Below are 16513 nucleotides of genomic sequence, written 5' to 3'. Positions count from 1 at the left end.
TCACAGATAGGAAGCAAAGAGTTGGCATAAACAGGTCTTTTTCCAATTTATAGGCAGTGACTACTGGAGTACCACAGGGATCTGTGCTAGGACCCCAGCTATTCACATTGTATGATAGTGATTTAGAAGCAGGAACTAAATGTATTTTCTGCAAGTTTGCAGATGATACAAAGTTGGGTGGGATGGTGAGCTGTGAAGTGGATGCAGAGATTCTTTGGCATGATTTGGACAGGTTGAGTGAGAGGGCATATGTATGGCAGATAGAGTACAATGTGGATAAATATGAGGTTACCCACTTTGGTATCAATAACAGGAAGGCAGATTCAACGAGATCTCCCCTCATTCTTCTAAACTCTAACGAGTACAAGCCTAATTTATTCAGCCTCTCCTCATAGCTCAACCCCCTCAACTCCGGCATCAGCCTAGTAAACCTCCTCTGCACTCCCTCCAAGGCCAAAATATCCTTGCGTGAGTACGGCGCCCAAAACTGCACACAGTACTCCAGCTGCGGCCTCACCAACGCCCTATACAGCCGCAGCAAGACCTCCCTACTTTTATATTCAATCCCCCTCGCTATGAAGGCCAGCATCCCATTCGCCTTCCTGACCACCTGCTGCACCTGCAAGCTGGGTTTTTGCGACTCATGCACAAGGACCCCGAGGTCCCTCTGCACCGTCGCCTGCTGCAGTTTTTCTCCATGTAAGTAATAATCCTTCCTACCATTATTCCTACCAAAGTGGACCACCTCGCACTTGCCAACATTAAATTCCATTTGCCATTTCCTGGCCCATTCGCCCAGCCTATCTAGATCCTTCTGTAGACTCTCCACACCCTCTGCACAATTTGCCTTTCCACCAATCTTGGTGTCATCAGCAAATTTCGACACCATACACTCGGTTCCCTCCTCCAGATCATCTATATAAATGGTAAATAGCTGAGGCCCCAGCACCGATCCCTGGGGCACTCCACTAGTCACCATCCGCCAATCCGAATAGCACCCATTGACCCCCACTCTCTGCCTCCTATTTGACAACCAATCCTCTATCCACGCTAACACCCTACCCCCAACTCCATGCCCCCTGACCTTCTGCAATAACCTCTTGTGAGGTACCTTGTCAAACGCCTTCTGAAAATCAAGAAAGACCACATCCACCGGCTTATGCAAAGACAGGAAGCAGGTGAGAAGATAAGACAGAATATAAAGAACAAAAAAGTACAACTAAAAGATTAACAAGGAGGGAAAAATTAGAGTATGAGACAAAGCTAATCAGATATTTCAAAACAGACAGCAATAATTTATAGAAATGTGTTAAGAGGAGTTAATAAAGTGAATCTGGAGAATTGCTAAGAGAAAACAAGAAAATTGGCAGATGAATGCAACAGGCATTTTATATCAGCCTTCACTATAGATGATACAAGTAACATCCCAGAAGCAGCTGTAAACTAGGAAAAGAAGAATGGACCTTGTGGAGATTTGTTACTGAATAAATAGTTGGAGCTGTGGACTAAGGAGTCCTGATGGACTTCATCCTTGGGTGTTAAAAGAAATGTTGAGTGAGATAGTTGATTCGTTGGTTTTAATTTTCCAAACCTCCCTAGATTTGGAAAAGGTTCCATTCAGTGGGAAGACAGAAAGTGGGAAACTAATTTGCGTAACATCTATCGTAGGGAAAATGTTAAAAGCAATTATTAAATAAGTTAATACTACCAGAAGGATATGGAGGCATTGGAGAGGGTACAGAAAAGATTTACCGAGATGTTGCCTGGAATGGAGGGCTTTAACTATGAGAAGAGATTGGAGAAATTTGGTTTGTTCTCACTGGAATGATGGAGGTTGAAGGGTGACCTTATAGAAATTTACAAGATTATAAGGGGTGTGGACAGAGTGAATATTCAGAAGTTTTTTCCCAGGGTGGAAGAGTCAGTACTAGGGGGGGCATAGGTTTGAGGTGTGGGGTTTAAAGAAGATGTACGAGGCAAGTTTCTTTTTACCCAGAGAGTGGTAGGTGCCTGGAACTCGCTGCCAGGGGAGGTAGTGGAAGCAGATACATTAGTTACTTTTAAGAGGTGTCTTGACAAATACATGAATAGGATGGGAGTGGATGGATATGGTCCCCGGAAGGGTAGGGGGTTTTAGTTGAGTCAGCATGGTCAGTGCACGATTAGAGGGCCTGTTCCCATGCTGTAATTTTTTTTTGCTTATGGATAAGTTCAAGGTAATCCATTAGAATCAACATGGTTTTATGAAAGGGAAATCATGTTTAACCAACTTACTGGAGTTCTTCGGGGTGATGCAGCAGCCCACTGGTTAGCACTGCAGCCTCACAGAACCAGGAGCCCATGTTTGATGCCTGGCTTTGGTCATTGCATGTATGGAGAACAAAGAACAACATAGCACAGGAAACAGGCCCTTCGGCCCTACAAGCCCACACTACCCATTTTTAACATTCAGTGAGTGCCTCATTCCAATCCTCCTCCTACCTATGACTTTTGTTTACGCCGCTTGGACTCCACAATAAAGGTGTGCAAATTTAGAGAATTATATGTGCGCCAGATTAAGGGAGGTCTAATTTAGGGACAATTTGTTAACACCAGTCAGCCTAAAAGCATGTTTTTGGGGTGTGGGAGGGAACTGGGGCACCTGGAGAAAACCCACACAAGCACAGGGAGAATGTGCAAACTCCCACAGACACCAACCCAAGTTGGAGATCCGACCCAGGTCCATGTATCTGCACAGCAAACAGTGATAGTCACTGAGCTGTCGTGTTGTCCGTCAGTTGGGCCAGTTTAAGTGTACACTAACAATGTGAAGCACTAGTCAACTCTCAAAGCGACGTCCAAGAACAGCCCTCGCACGACCCACCGTGTGTAAGCCTCTTGTTGGCCAACAAGGCGGACCGAATCACCTGTGGATGTAAAAAAAAAAGCATCAATAAACATACACAGCTTGTACAGACATTCAAGGAAGATCCCCACAAACTCAAACGTAAGACAGGTGAGCCATAAAATATGTTGGACGGCCCATAGGAATCTGTTGATTCCCAGGAACGTCCTGAGGCTCTTGATCCTTAACTAGAACAATCTTTTGTATCCCTCCATCTCTAGTCTGCTCATGTGCCTATCAAGGTAAGCCTTAAACAACTCTAGCGTGTCTGCCTCCACCACCCTACTTGGCAGTGCATTCCAGGCTCCCACAACCCTCTGTGAAAAATCTCCCTCTAACATCTGAATTATACCTCGCCCCTCTAACCCTAAGCTTGTGGCACCTCATGATTTTCGTATCCAACCTAGGAAAAAGCTTCCCAATGTTCACTCTATCTATACCCTTCATAATCGTATACACCTCTATTAGATCTCCCCTCATTCTCCGTCGTTCCAGGGAGAACAGCCCCAGTTTGCCCAATCTCTCCTCATAGCTAAGACCTTCCATACCATAATGAGCTTGCACATTCTCCACATGTCTGCATGGGTTTCATCCGCATGCTCCGATTTCCTCCCGCAATCCAAATATGTGCAGATTAGGTGGATTGGCAATGCTAAATTCCCCTAGTGTCAGGAGGACTGGCTTGGGTAAATCCATGGAATTACGTGGATAGGGCTTGGGTGGGATTATGGTCAGTGCAGACTTGATGGGCCGAATGACCACTGTCTACACTGGAGGATTCTATGATTCTATTAAATAATGTGCTGTGGATAAAGAGGAACCAGTGAATGTACTGTATTTAGAATACCAGAGGGCATTTGATAAAGCATATTGTGGAAAGTAAAAGCTCACTGCATTGGGTGGGGGGTGGGGGGGGGGGAGTTGGGGTTATTGGTATGGATAGAACATTGGCTAGCCGACAGGCATGATATGGAGATACCAGTGTTGGACTGGGTTAAACACAGTAAGGAGTCTCACAACAACAGGTTTATTTGGCAGCAAAAGCTACTAGCTTTCAGAATGCTGCCCCAGGTAAGTGGGAGTTCTGTTCACAAACAGGGCATATAAAGACCTAAACTCAATTTACAAAATAATGGTTGAAATGCAAGTCTTTACAGGTAACTGTCTGTACCTGTAAGACTCGATGTGAGTGGAGAGAGCGCTAAGCACAGGTTAAAGAGATGTGCATTGTCTCCAAACAGGACAGTTCGTGCGTTTTTGCAAACCCAGGCAAGTCGTGGGGGTTACTGATAGTGTGACATGAACCCAAGATCCCGGTTGAGGCCTTCCTTATGTGTGCGGTAAATGCCAACAGGCAGTAGAGAGAAGACACCAAATGGCTTTATTTAGTTTGGCAAGATGTAATGAGTGGTGTGCTGCAAGATGATGGAATTGTTGCCAAATTTGCTCATGACACACAGAAAAGTTGTGAAATGACATAAGGCTCAAAAAAGATATAGGCAGGTTAAGTGAGTGGGTAAAGATCTGGCAAATGGAATATAATGTGAAGAATGTCCATTTTGGGCAGAAGAATAAAGAAATATAACATCTAAATGGTTGAGAGATTGCAGAGTTGAGATGCAGAGGAGACTGTCCTGGTGTTTTTGTGTGCGTGCGCGCTGCTTACTGATAAAGATGCACATTCCAACCATTATTTTGTAAACTGAGCTCGTGTCTTTATGTGCCCTGTTTGTGAACAGAACACTCACTTAACTGACGAAGGAGCAGTGCTCTGAAAGCTAGTGGATTTTACTACTAAATAAATCTGTTGGACTTCAACCTGGTGTTGTGAGACTTCTTACTATGTCGACATCCAACGCTGGCATCTCCACATCATGACTGGGGAGGTGCCAGAGGACTGGAAAACAGTTAATGCAGTCCCACTATTTAAGTTTGTAGAGGCAAACCCTCTACAAACTTAATACAATTTTATCTTTTAAAAAGCACAGACCAGTGAGGCTCAATCTATGGTTGGGAAACTACTGGAGAAGATTCTGGTGGAGAGAATCTATCTCCATTTGGAGAGGCAAGGTTTGATCAGGGATTGTCAGCATGGTTTTGTCAGAGGGAGGTCATGCCTAACAAATTTAATTGAATTTTTTGAGCACGTAGCCAAGTGTGTAGATGAGGGTAGTGCAGTTGATGTAGTTCAATCTACCAAAATGCATACATGGATTTCAGCAAAACCTATGACAGGGAGATCGGAGACTTTTTAAGAAGGAAAATGTGCATGGGGTACAGTTTGATATGATAAGGTGGATTTATAACTGGCTTATGGATAGGAGACAGAGTGATGACAGACAGTTTCTTTAGTGACTGGAGGCCAGTGACCAGTGGTGCATCACAGGGATCCATGCTGAGCCCCCTATTGTTCATTATTTATATAAAAAATGATGTAGATGACTGTGGGTGGGTAGCATCAGTAAGTTATTGATGACACACATTGGCTGGGAAGTTACAGGAAGTTACTCGAGTTGCAGGAAGACATAGTAGATATGGTCAGATAGGTGGCAGATGGAATTTAATGCTGTGAAGTGAGGTGATGCACTTTGGCAGGAATAATTTGACAAGGAAATATACGATGAAAGGTATGACGCTGGCAAGTTCTGAAGAACAAAGAGACTTTGGCATGTTTGTCCATAGATCTCTGAAGACAGGCAGTTTAACAGGGTGATGAAAAGGTATATGATACACTCGCCTTTATCAATCAGGATGTAGATTACAAAAGCATAGAAGTTATGGTGGAACCTTGGTGAGGCCACAGTTGGAGTACTGTGTGCAGTTCTGCTTGCCACATTACAGGAAGGATGTGAACGCATCAGAAGGAGTGCAGAGAAGATTCACTAAGATGTTGCCGGGGATGGAACATTTAAGTTATAAAGAGAGGTTTGATAGGCTTCTCTGTAGCAGAGAAGACTGAGGGGCGACTTGATTGAGACGCTCAAGATTGAGGGGCATGGACAGGGTGAATAGGGAGCAGTTCTTCCTCTAAGTTGAAGGGTCAGTTACGAGGGGACACAAGTTAAAAGTGAGGGTTGGGAGATTTTGGGGGATTTGAGGAAAAAGTTTTTTCCCAGTGGATGTTGATAGTCTGGAATGCACTGAGGCAGGAGGCCTTTGACAAGGCATGGTAGATTGTTGCATGAAGTTAAATCTCACGGGATCCAGGTTGAGGTATCTAAATGGATACAAAATTGGCTGCTTGACAGAATGTCATGATGTGGTTCTTGACAGAAGCCAGAAGGTGGCTGTAGAGAGTTGCTTTTCAAACTGGAGGTCTGTGACCAGTGGTGTGCCTCAGGGATTACTGCTGGGCCTACTGTTGATTGTCATTTATATTAATGATTTGGATGAGAATATAGGGACATGGTTAGTAAATTTGCAGATGATACCAAGATTGGTGGCATAGTGGACAGTGAAGAAAGTTGTCTCCAATTGCAACAGGATCTTGATCAGTTGGGCCAGTGGGCTGATGAATGACAGATGGAGTTGAATTTAGATGAATGCGAGGTGATGCATTTTGGTAGACTGAACCAGGGCAGGACTTAGTCAGTTAATGATAGGGTGTTGGGCAGAGTTACAGAACAAAGAAATCTAGGGATACATGTTCATAGCTCTTTGAAAGTGGAGTCACAGGTAGACAGAACGGTGAAGAAGGCATTTGGCATGCTTGGGTTCATCGGTCAGAATATTGAATACAGGAGTTGGGGCATCTTGTTGAATGTGTACAGGATATTGGTAAGGCCACACTTGGAATACTATGTGCAATTCTGATTACCATATTATAGAATGGACATTATTAAACTAGAAAGAGTGCAGAAAAGATTTACTAGGATGCTACTGGGACTTGATGGACTGAGTTATAAAGAGAGGCTGAATAGATTGAACTTTTTTTTTCTGGAGTGTAGGAGGCTAAATGGTGAGGTCTATAAAATAATGAGGGGCATAAACAAGAAAAAATCTTTTCCCAAAGGTAGGGGAGTCTAAACGTAGAGGGCATAGGTTTAAGGTGAGAGGGGAGAGATATAAAAGTGTCCAGAGGGGCACATTTTTCTCACACAGGGTGGTGAGTGTCTGGAACAAGCTGCCAGAGGTAGTAGTAGAGGCGGATACAATTTTATCTTTTAAAAAGCATTTAGATAGTTACATGGGTATGATGGATACAGAGGAATGTGGGCAAGTGGGATTACCTTAGGAGCTTTAAAAAAAAGGGGCGGCATGGACAAGTTGGCCCGAAGGGCCTGTTTCCATGCTGTAAACCTCACAGAATCCCGACAGTACAGAGAGAGGCCATTCGGCCCATTGGGTCTGCACCGACTACAATATTACCCAAGTCCTACCCCCATATCACCACATATTTACCCACTATTCCCTCTAACCTATGCATCTTAGGACACTAAGGGGCAATTTAGCATGGCCAATCAACCTAACCTGCACATCTTTGGACTGTGGGAGGAAACCGGAGCACCTGGAGGAAACCCACGCAGACGCAAGGAGAATGTGCAAACTCTACACAGACAGTGACCCAAGCCAGGAATTGAACCCAGTCCCCTGGAGCTGTGAAGCAGCAGTGCTAACCACTGTGCCACCGTGCTGCCCATGATAACACCTCTATGACTCTATGGCCTCATACTCTTTATGAAGTTCTTGGATGGGTACTTAGCACGCCAGAATGTTCTTGGCTGTGGGCCATGTGTTGGCAAGTGGGATTCAGTGGCCAGCTCTGGGCCTTTCATATGTCAATCTGGACTTAGTGGGTCTAAGGACCTCTTCTGCACTGTAGTGAAACACCGAAACGTAGAAGATAAGAGCAGGAAAAGGCCATTTTGCCGTTTGAGTCTGCTCCACCATTCATTACTACCATGGCTGATCATCAACTCAATATCCTAATCCTGCTTTTTCCCCATAACCTTTGATTCCATTCGCCCAAAGTGTTATATCCAGCTACATCTTGAACACATTCAATGTTTTGCATCAGCTACTTCCTGTGGTAATGAATTCCACAGGCTCACCACAATTTTGATCAAGAAAAGACTCAATTCCATCCTATATGGTGTACCCTGAATTCTCAGACTGTGACCCTGGTTCTGGACTCTTCTACCATTGGGAATATCCTCTCTGCATTTATCTTGTCTAATCCTGTTAGAATTTTATAAGGCTCCATGAAATTCCCCCTCCTTTGTCTGAACTCCAGTGAAAAGAATCTTAACCTAGTCAATCTCTCCTCATACATCAGTCCAGCCATCCCCAGAATCAGCCTGCTAAGCGTTCGCTGTGCTCCCTCGAGAGCAAGAACATCCTTCCTCAGAAAAGGAGACCAAAACTGCACACAATACTCTAGGTGTAGCTTCACCAAGGTCCCGTATAATTGCAACATCCCTGCTGCTGTCCTGGAAACCTCTCGCATTGAAGACCAACATCCCACTTGCCTTCTTTACTGCCTGCTGCACCTGCATGCTTATCTTCAGTGACTGGTGCAGAACACCCAGGTCCCTTTGCACACTCCCCTCTCCCAATTTACAGCCATTCGGGTAGTAATCTGCCACATTGTTTTTGCTTCCAAAGTCAATAACCTCACATTTATCCAAATTATACTGCATCTGCCATTGATTTGCCTGCTCACCCACCCTGTCCAGATCCTTCTGAAGGATCTTTGCATTCTTGTCACAGCTCGCCCTCCCACCCAACTTGGTATCATCTGCAAACTTTGAGATGTTGCATTTTGTTCTCTCATCCAAATCATTAACATACATTGTGAATAGCTGGGGTTCCAGCAGTGATCCCTGTGGCACCCCAGTAATTACTGCCTGCCAATTCGAAAAGCACCCTTTAGGTCCTGCTGTTTGTTTCCTTTCTGCCAACCTGTTTTCTTTCTATCTCAGTGCACTTCCCCCAATCCCATGTGCTTTAATCTTGCATGATAATCTCTTGTGCAGGACTTTGTCAAATGTTTTCTGAAAATCCAAATATACCACGTCGACTAGTTCCCCCTTGTCAACATTACTAGTTACATCTTCAGAGAATTCCAACAGATTTGTCAGGCATGATTTCCCTTTTATAAATCTATGCGGACTCTGTCTGATCCTGCCACTGCTTTCTAAATGCTCTGCTATAAAGTCCTTGATAATGGATTCAAGAATTTTTCCGCTACTGCTGATAAGCTTATTGGTCCATAATTCCCTGTTTTCCCCCATGTTCCTTTTTGAATATTGCGGTGACATTAGCTGCCCTCCAATCTGTAGCCACGGTTCCAGAGTCTATAGAATCCTGAAAGATGACCACCAATACATCCACTGTTTCTTGAGTCACTTAAGTATTCTGGGATATCGATTTATTAGTATATAGTATTCTGTGATTCTGAAGACAAATTACGAGTTAGGCAGGAGAGTTAATTTGGAGCAGCTGATGTTGGTCAAGTCCTCATCTGGATTTTGAAGATGTGGGCGTTGTTTGAAGACTTACTGATCAGAGTTCAGGACTAACATGTTCTTGTAAGGAGGAAGGACAAGGATGATAAGGTAAGGGATCCTTCGATAGCAAAAGAGGTTGTGAATTTAGTTAAAAGGGGTAAATAAGCATCTGTAAAGTTTAGGAACCTAAAATCGGGCAGGATCCGTGAGGAAATTAAAGAAAGCGGGAAATTAGGAAAACAAAATTGACGTTGGCAAATAGGGTCAAAGAGAATCCTAAGGCATTTTATACACATTACAAAATACATACGTGGGCTGTAGGGTAGCACAGTAGTTAGCACTGCTGCCTTGTAGCACCAGGGATCTGTATTTAATTCCGCCCTCAGGTCTCTGTCTGTGTGGCATTTGCTCATTCTCCCCGATTCTGCATGGGTTTCCTCCACTCTCCAAAGACATGAGAGTTAGGTTGGTTGACCATGCTAAATTGCCCTTCGCGTCAGGGGGACTAGCTAGGATAGGTACGTGGGGTTATGGGGATAGGGTTTCAGTGGGATTGTGATCGATGCAGACTCAATGGGTCTACTGGCCTCTTTCTGCACTGTATGATTCTATGATTCTAAGAAGATAACTACAGAGAGTGTAGGGCCACAAGGATAAATGAGGAACTTGTGCTCAGAAGCAGAGGATGTGGGCAAGATCCTAAATTAGCACTTCGCGTCAGTATTCACCAAGGAGAAGGACATGGGCAATAGTGAGACTACTGTGGAGCATGCCAAAATTCTTTGTCATTTTGAGATCTTTAGAAGTGTTGGATCTTTTAAAGAGCATTAAGATAGATAAGCCCCCAGAGGCTGAAGGGATGTACCTCAGGTTATTGAGAGAGGCAAGGGAAAAGATTTCTCAGAGCGGCTGCAGAGCATCCTCAAAGGGGAGGGCGAAGACCCAAAAGCCGTTGTGCACGTTGGCACAAATGGTTTGAATAGAAATAGGAATGAGGCCTGAGGAGTTATTATAGAGAGCTAGGAGAAAGGTTAAGAAACAGGACCTCAAGGGTGCTATCTCTGGATTATTTCCAGTGCCATATGTGAGTGAGGGTAAGAACAGGAGAATATGACAGGTGAATACTTGGCTAAAGGATTGGTGCAGGGGTTAGGGATTGACATGCTTAGATCATTGGAATCTTTTCTGGGACAGAGGTGACCTGTTTAGAGGGATGGGTTGCTCTGAACTGGAGGGGGACCAGTATCCTGAGGGGCATGTTTGTTAGTTTATTTTATTATGTTATTGGACATGGGCGTTGCCCATCTCGCATTACTCATGAGCAAGTGAGAGTCAACCACATTGCTGTGACTCTGGAGTCACATGTAGGCCAGACCAGGTGAGGATAGCAGATTCCCTTCCTTAAAGAGCATTAGTGAACCAGATGTGTTTTTCTAACAATCGACAATAGCTCTATGGTTATCAGTGGATTCTTAATTCCAGATTTTTTTTAAGTGAATTCAAATAGCACCATCTGCTGTGGCAGGATTTGAACCTGCGTTACCAAAACATTAGCTGGGTTTCTGGATTAAGAGCCTAGTGATAATACCACTTGGCCATCACCTCCCCAAGGGAGGGTTTAAACTAAATTGGTGGGGTGGAATCCTCAGCAGCAGGGAGCAAATGAGGGGCTGAAAGGAGATGCAGTACTCAGCAATGGTAAACTGAATGGCCATGATAGGCAAGAGCACAGCAGGGAACCTGGAAAACCTGTTGGATTAAATTGCACCTACTTCAATGCAAGAGGGCTGACAGGTAAGGCTGATGAACTTGGCGCAGATAGGAATGTGGGACTGGAATATTATAGCCATAATTGAGACATGGCTAAGGAACAGACAGGACTGACAGCTTAATGTGCCGGGGAGAGGTGCTTCAGGCAGGAAAGTGAGGGTGCCGGGGCAGCGTGGAAGTTGCGTTTTTGCTTAAGGGGAGCATCATGGTAGTAGATTAAAAAACTGGGGGATAATCCAGTGAAGCTTTGTGGGTGGAATTAAGAAATAGTAAGGGAATGGTGATCTTATTGGGGTTGTAAATAGTTAACGGGAATTAGAAAAAAATATGCAGGGAGACCTGCAGGATTTTAATTTTCCTAATGTAGAGGATTTTAATTTTCCGAACATAAACTGTGACTGCCACATGGGAAAAAGGCTGAGATGGGGTGGAATTGTTGATAAAGAGCAAAGAAAATCACAGCATAGGAACAGGCCCTTTGGTCTCCAAACCTGCATTGACCATGCTGCCCGACTGAAGTAAAACCCCTTACCCTTCCGGGGACTGTATCCCTCTATTCCCATCCTATTCATGTACTTGTCCAGACGCCCTTTAAAAGTCACTATTGTATCTGCTTCCACTGCCAGCGAATTCCAGACACACACTGTGTAAAAAAAAAATTTGCCTTGTTCATCTCCTTTAAACCTTGCCCCTCGCACCTTAAACTGATGTTCCCTAGCAACTGATGCTTCCATTCTGGGAAAAAGCTTCTGACTATCCACTGAATAGCCCCTCAATCTCTGTTGTTCCAGTGAGAACAAACCAAGTTTCTTCAACTTCTCCTCATAGTTAATGTCCTCCAGGCTAGTATCAGGCAGCATTCTGGTAATCTTTTCTGTACCATCTCCAAAGCCTCCACATCTTTCTGGTAGTGTGGTGACCAGAATTGAAGATTATATTCCAAGTGCGGCCTAACTAAGGTTCTATAAAACTGCAACACAATTTGCCAATTTTTAAGCTCAATGCCCTGACCAATGAAAGCAAGATTATCGCATTCTTCTTGATTACCTTCTCCACCTGTGTTGCCACTTTCAGTGACTCGTGTACCTGTACACCCAGATTCCTCTGCCTGTCAATACTCTGAAGGGTTCTGTCAATTACTGGTTATTTCCCATCTGTATTAGACCTTACAAAATGCGTTACCTCGCATTTGTCTGGCTTAAACTCCATTGCCGTCTCTCCGCCCAAATCACCGACTGATGTAAATCTTGCTGTATCCTCATCGCTGTCCGCAATTCCATCAATCTTTGTGTTGTCCACGAACTTACTGATCAAACCAGTTACATTTTCCTCCAAAACATACATATATATTACAAACATCAAAGGTCCCAGCACTGATCCATGAGGAATGCCATTTGTCACAGTCCTCCATTCAGAAACGCACCCTTCTACTGCTACCCTCTGTCTTCAATGATTGAGTCAGTTCTGTATCCACCTTGCAGCTCACCTCTGATTCTATGTCTTCACCTTCTGTACCAGTCTTGCAGAGAGCATCAAGACTAACACTAAGAGTTCTATAGATTTGTGAAGAGAAAGATTGGTGAAGACCAATGTAGGTCCAATGCAGACAGACATGGGGGAATGTACAATAGGGGACAAAGGAATGGCCGAGCAACTGAATACATACTTTGGTTCTGTCTTCACAAAAGAGGACTCAAATTAAATGTCAGAAATGTTGGAAAATACAAGATTTAGTAGAGGGAAGAAGTGAGGGAGATCACTATTAGTAGAGAAATAGTGCTGGGAAAATTGATGGGATTGAAGGTGGATAATTCCCTGGGACCTGATAATCTACATCCCAGAATATTTAAGGAAGTGGTCTAGAAATTGTGGATGCATTGGTGATCATTTTCCAGAATTGTATAGATTTGGAACAGTCCCTGCAGATTGGAGGGTAGCTAATGTCACTCCAATATTCAGAAAAGGAGGTAGAGCGAAAACAGGGAATTATAGACTGTTAAGCTTATCATTGGTGGTGGGGAAAATTCTTGAGTCCATTGTCAAGGACTTTATCAGCAGTGGCAAGATTAGACAGAGTCAGCATGGATTTATGAAATCATGCTTGACAAATCTGTTCGAATTCTTTGAAGATGTAACTAGTAACGTTGACAAAGGGGAGCCAAAGGGTATATTTGGACTTTGAGAAAACGTTTGACGAAGCCTTGCACAAGAGATTATCGTGCAAGATTAAAGCACATGGGATTGGGGAAAGTCCATTGAGATGGATAGAAAACTGGTTGGCAGAGCGGAAACAAAGAGTAGGAATTACTTGGTGCTTTTAAATTGGCAGGCAGTAACTAGCGGGGTGCCATAGGGATGGTGCTGGGACCGCAGTTATTCACAATCTATATTAATGATTTGGATGAGGGAACAAAATGTAACATCTCAAAATTTGCAGATGATATCAAGTTGGTTGGGAGGGTGAGCTGTGATGAGGATGCAGAGATCCTTTAGAATGGGTGGACAGGTTGGGTGTGGACAAATCAATGGCAGATGCAGTATAATTTGTGAGGTTATTCAGTTTGGAAGCAAGAACAATGTGGCAGATTACTACCTGAATGACTGTAAATTGGGAGAGGGGAGTGTGCAGCAGGACTTGGGTGTTCTTCTGCACCAGTCACTGAAGGTAAGCATGCAGGTGCAGCAGGCGGTAAGGAAGGCAAATAGCATGTTGACCTTCACTGCGAAAGGTTTTGAGTACAGGAGCAGGGATGTGTTGTTGCAATTATCCAGGGCCTTGTTAAAGCCACACTAGAGTATTGTGTGCAATTTTGGCTTCCTTTTCTGAGGAAGGATGTTCTTGCTCTCGAGGGAGTGCAGCAAAGGTTTGCCAGGCTGATTCCAGGGATGCCGGGACTAACGTATGAGGAGAGATTGATTCAGTTAGGATTGTTTTGGCTGAGTTTAGATGAATGAGGGGGGAATCTCCTAGAGATTTATAGAATTCTTACAGGACTAAACAGGGTAGATGCAGGGAGGATATTCCTGATGGTGGGGGAGTCCAGGACCAAGGATTACAGTCTGAGGATTTAAGAACATAAGAAATAGGAGCAGGAGTAGGCCATCTAGCCCCTCGAGCCTGCCCCACCATTCAATAAGATCATGGCTGATTTGTCGTGGCTCAGTTCCACATTCCCGCCCTCTCCCCATAACCCTTAATCCCCTCGCTTATCAAAAACCCATCAACCCGCGTCTTAAAAATATCTAGCAAGGCAGCCTCCACCACCTCAACGGGCAGAGAATTCCAGAGATTCACCACCCTTTGAGTGAAGAAGTTCCTCCTCAACTCTGTTCTAAACCGCCCCCCCTTTATCTTGAGGCTGTGCCCCCTAGTCCTACTGTCCTTTCTGAGCAGGAAGAGTCTCTCCACCTCTACCCTATCCATCCCATTTCATCATCTTATGTGTCTCAATGAGATCTCCCCTCATTCTTCTAAACTCTAATGAGTACAAGCCTAGTTTATTCAGCCTCTCCTCATAGTTCAACCCCCTCAACTCCGGTATCAGCCTAGTAAACCTCCTCTGCACTCCCTCCAAGGCCAAAATATCCTTGCGTAAGTACAGCGACCAAAACTGCACACAGTACTCCAGCTGCGGCCTCACCAATGCCCTCTACAGCTGCAGCAAGACTTCCCTACTTTTATATTCAATCCCCCTCGCTATGAAGGCCAGCATCCCATTCGCCTTCCTGACCACCTGCTGCACCTGCAGGCTGGGTTTTTGCGACTCATGCACAAGGACCCCGAGGTCCCTCTGCACTGTCGCCTGCTGCAGTTTTTCGGTAGACCAAGTGTTTATCTGGAGTAAGGGGAAGTATGAAGCCATCAGGCAGGAAATTAGAGACGTAAATTGGAAGGAGATATCCTCGGGGAAATGTACTGAAGTAAGGTGGCAGATTTTCAAGGAATGTTTGTCTGGACCTCTGCACAACAACATTCCGATGAGACAGGGAGGTTATGGTAGGTTACAGGAACCGTGGTGCACGAAAGTTGTAACAAATCTAGTCAAAAAGAAAAGCGTACAAAAGGTTCAGGGAGCTAGGTAATGTTAGGGATCGAGAGGCGTATACGGCTTGTAGGAAGGAACTTAAGGAGGAAATTAGGAGAGCCAGAAGGGGTCATGAGAAGGCCTTGGCAGGTAAGATTAAGGAAAACCCTAAGGCATTCTACAAATATGTGAAGAGTAAAAGGATGAGATGCAAAGGAATAGGATCTATAAAACGTGACGGTGGGAAAATTTATATAGAACCAGTCGAAATAGCAGAGGTGCTCAATGAATACTTTGGTATTCACAGTGGAAAAAGATCTTGGTGGTTGTAGTGCAGGCGTGCGGCGGACTGAAAAGCTTGAGTGTGTGGACATTAAGAGGATGTGTTGGAACTTTTGAATACCATCAAAATAGATAAGTCGCCTGGACCGGATGGGATGTACCCCAGGTTACTGTGGGAGGCGAAGGAAGAGATTGCAGAGCCTCTGGTAATTTTTGATCTTTGCGTTGTCGATGGAGATGGGAGAGGGTCCGGAGGACTGGAGGATTGCGGATGTGGTTCCTATATTCAAGAAAGGGAATAGAGGTAGCCCAGGAAATTATCGACACACCACTGGTGTGTCTAACCTCAGTGGTTGGTAAGTTGATGGAAAAGATCCTGAGAGACAGGATTTATGAATATTTAGAGAAGTATAGTATGATCAAAAGTAGTCAGCATGACTTTGCCAAAGGCAGATCGTGCCTTATGAGCCTGGTTGAGTTTTTTGAAAATGACTTACCTGACGAAGGAGCAGCACTCTGAAAGATAGTGGCTTTTGCTTTCAAATAAACCTGTTGGACTTTAACCTGGTGTTGTGAGACTTCTTACTGAATTTCCCACCAGTCAGCCTAACAACTGTAGTGGCTAAGAGATTCTGAGGGATAAGATATACAGACATTTGGAAAGACAGGATTTGATTAATAGTAGTCAGCACGGCTTTGTGCAAGGGAGATTATGCCTTCCAAATTAGAGTTCTTTGATGAAGTGACCAGGAAGGTTGATGAGGGTAGGGTGGTAGACGCGGGTTGATGGGTTTTTGATAGGAGAGGGGATTAAGGGTTATGGGGAGAGGGTGGGAAAGTGGAACTGAGCAGCGACAGATCAGCCATGATCTTATTGAATGGTGGGGCAGGCTCGAAGGGCTGGATGGCCTACTCCTGCTCCTATTTCGTATGTTCTTATGTTCTTATATGTAGTCTATATGGACTTCAAAAAGATAAAAGCAAATTACTGCGAATGCTGGAACTGAAACCGAAAGAGAAAACGCTGAAAAATCTCAGCAGGTCTGGCAGCATCTGTAAGGAGATGAAAGAGCTGACGTTTCACGTTCAGGTGACCCTTTGTC

The 16513-nt window shown here is 44.4% G+C and overlaps 1 protein-coding gene across 2 annotated transcripts in view; it reads left to right on the top strand.

Moving 5' to 3' along the window:
* The window catches only part of cop1 (COP1 E3 ubiquitin ligase), a 165575-nt gene that overhangs the window by 54740 nt on the left and 94322 nt on the right, over positions 1-16513 (top strand). The window lies entirely within an intron of this gene.

The sequence above is a fragment of the Carcharhinus amblyrhynchos genome, chromosome 9 (genome assembly GCF_965287045.1).
Source record: "Carcharhinus amblyrhynchos chromosome 9, sCarAmb.v2.hapA, whole genome shotgun sequence".
Lineage (NCBI taxonomy): Eukaryota > Metazoa > Chordata > Chondrichthyes > Carcharhiniformes > Carcharhinidae > Carcharhinus > Carcharhinus amblyrhynchos.
This window is presented reverse-complemented; position numbering and strand designations above follow the sequence as displayed.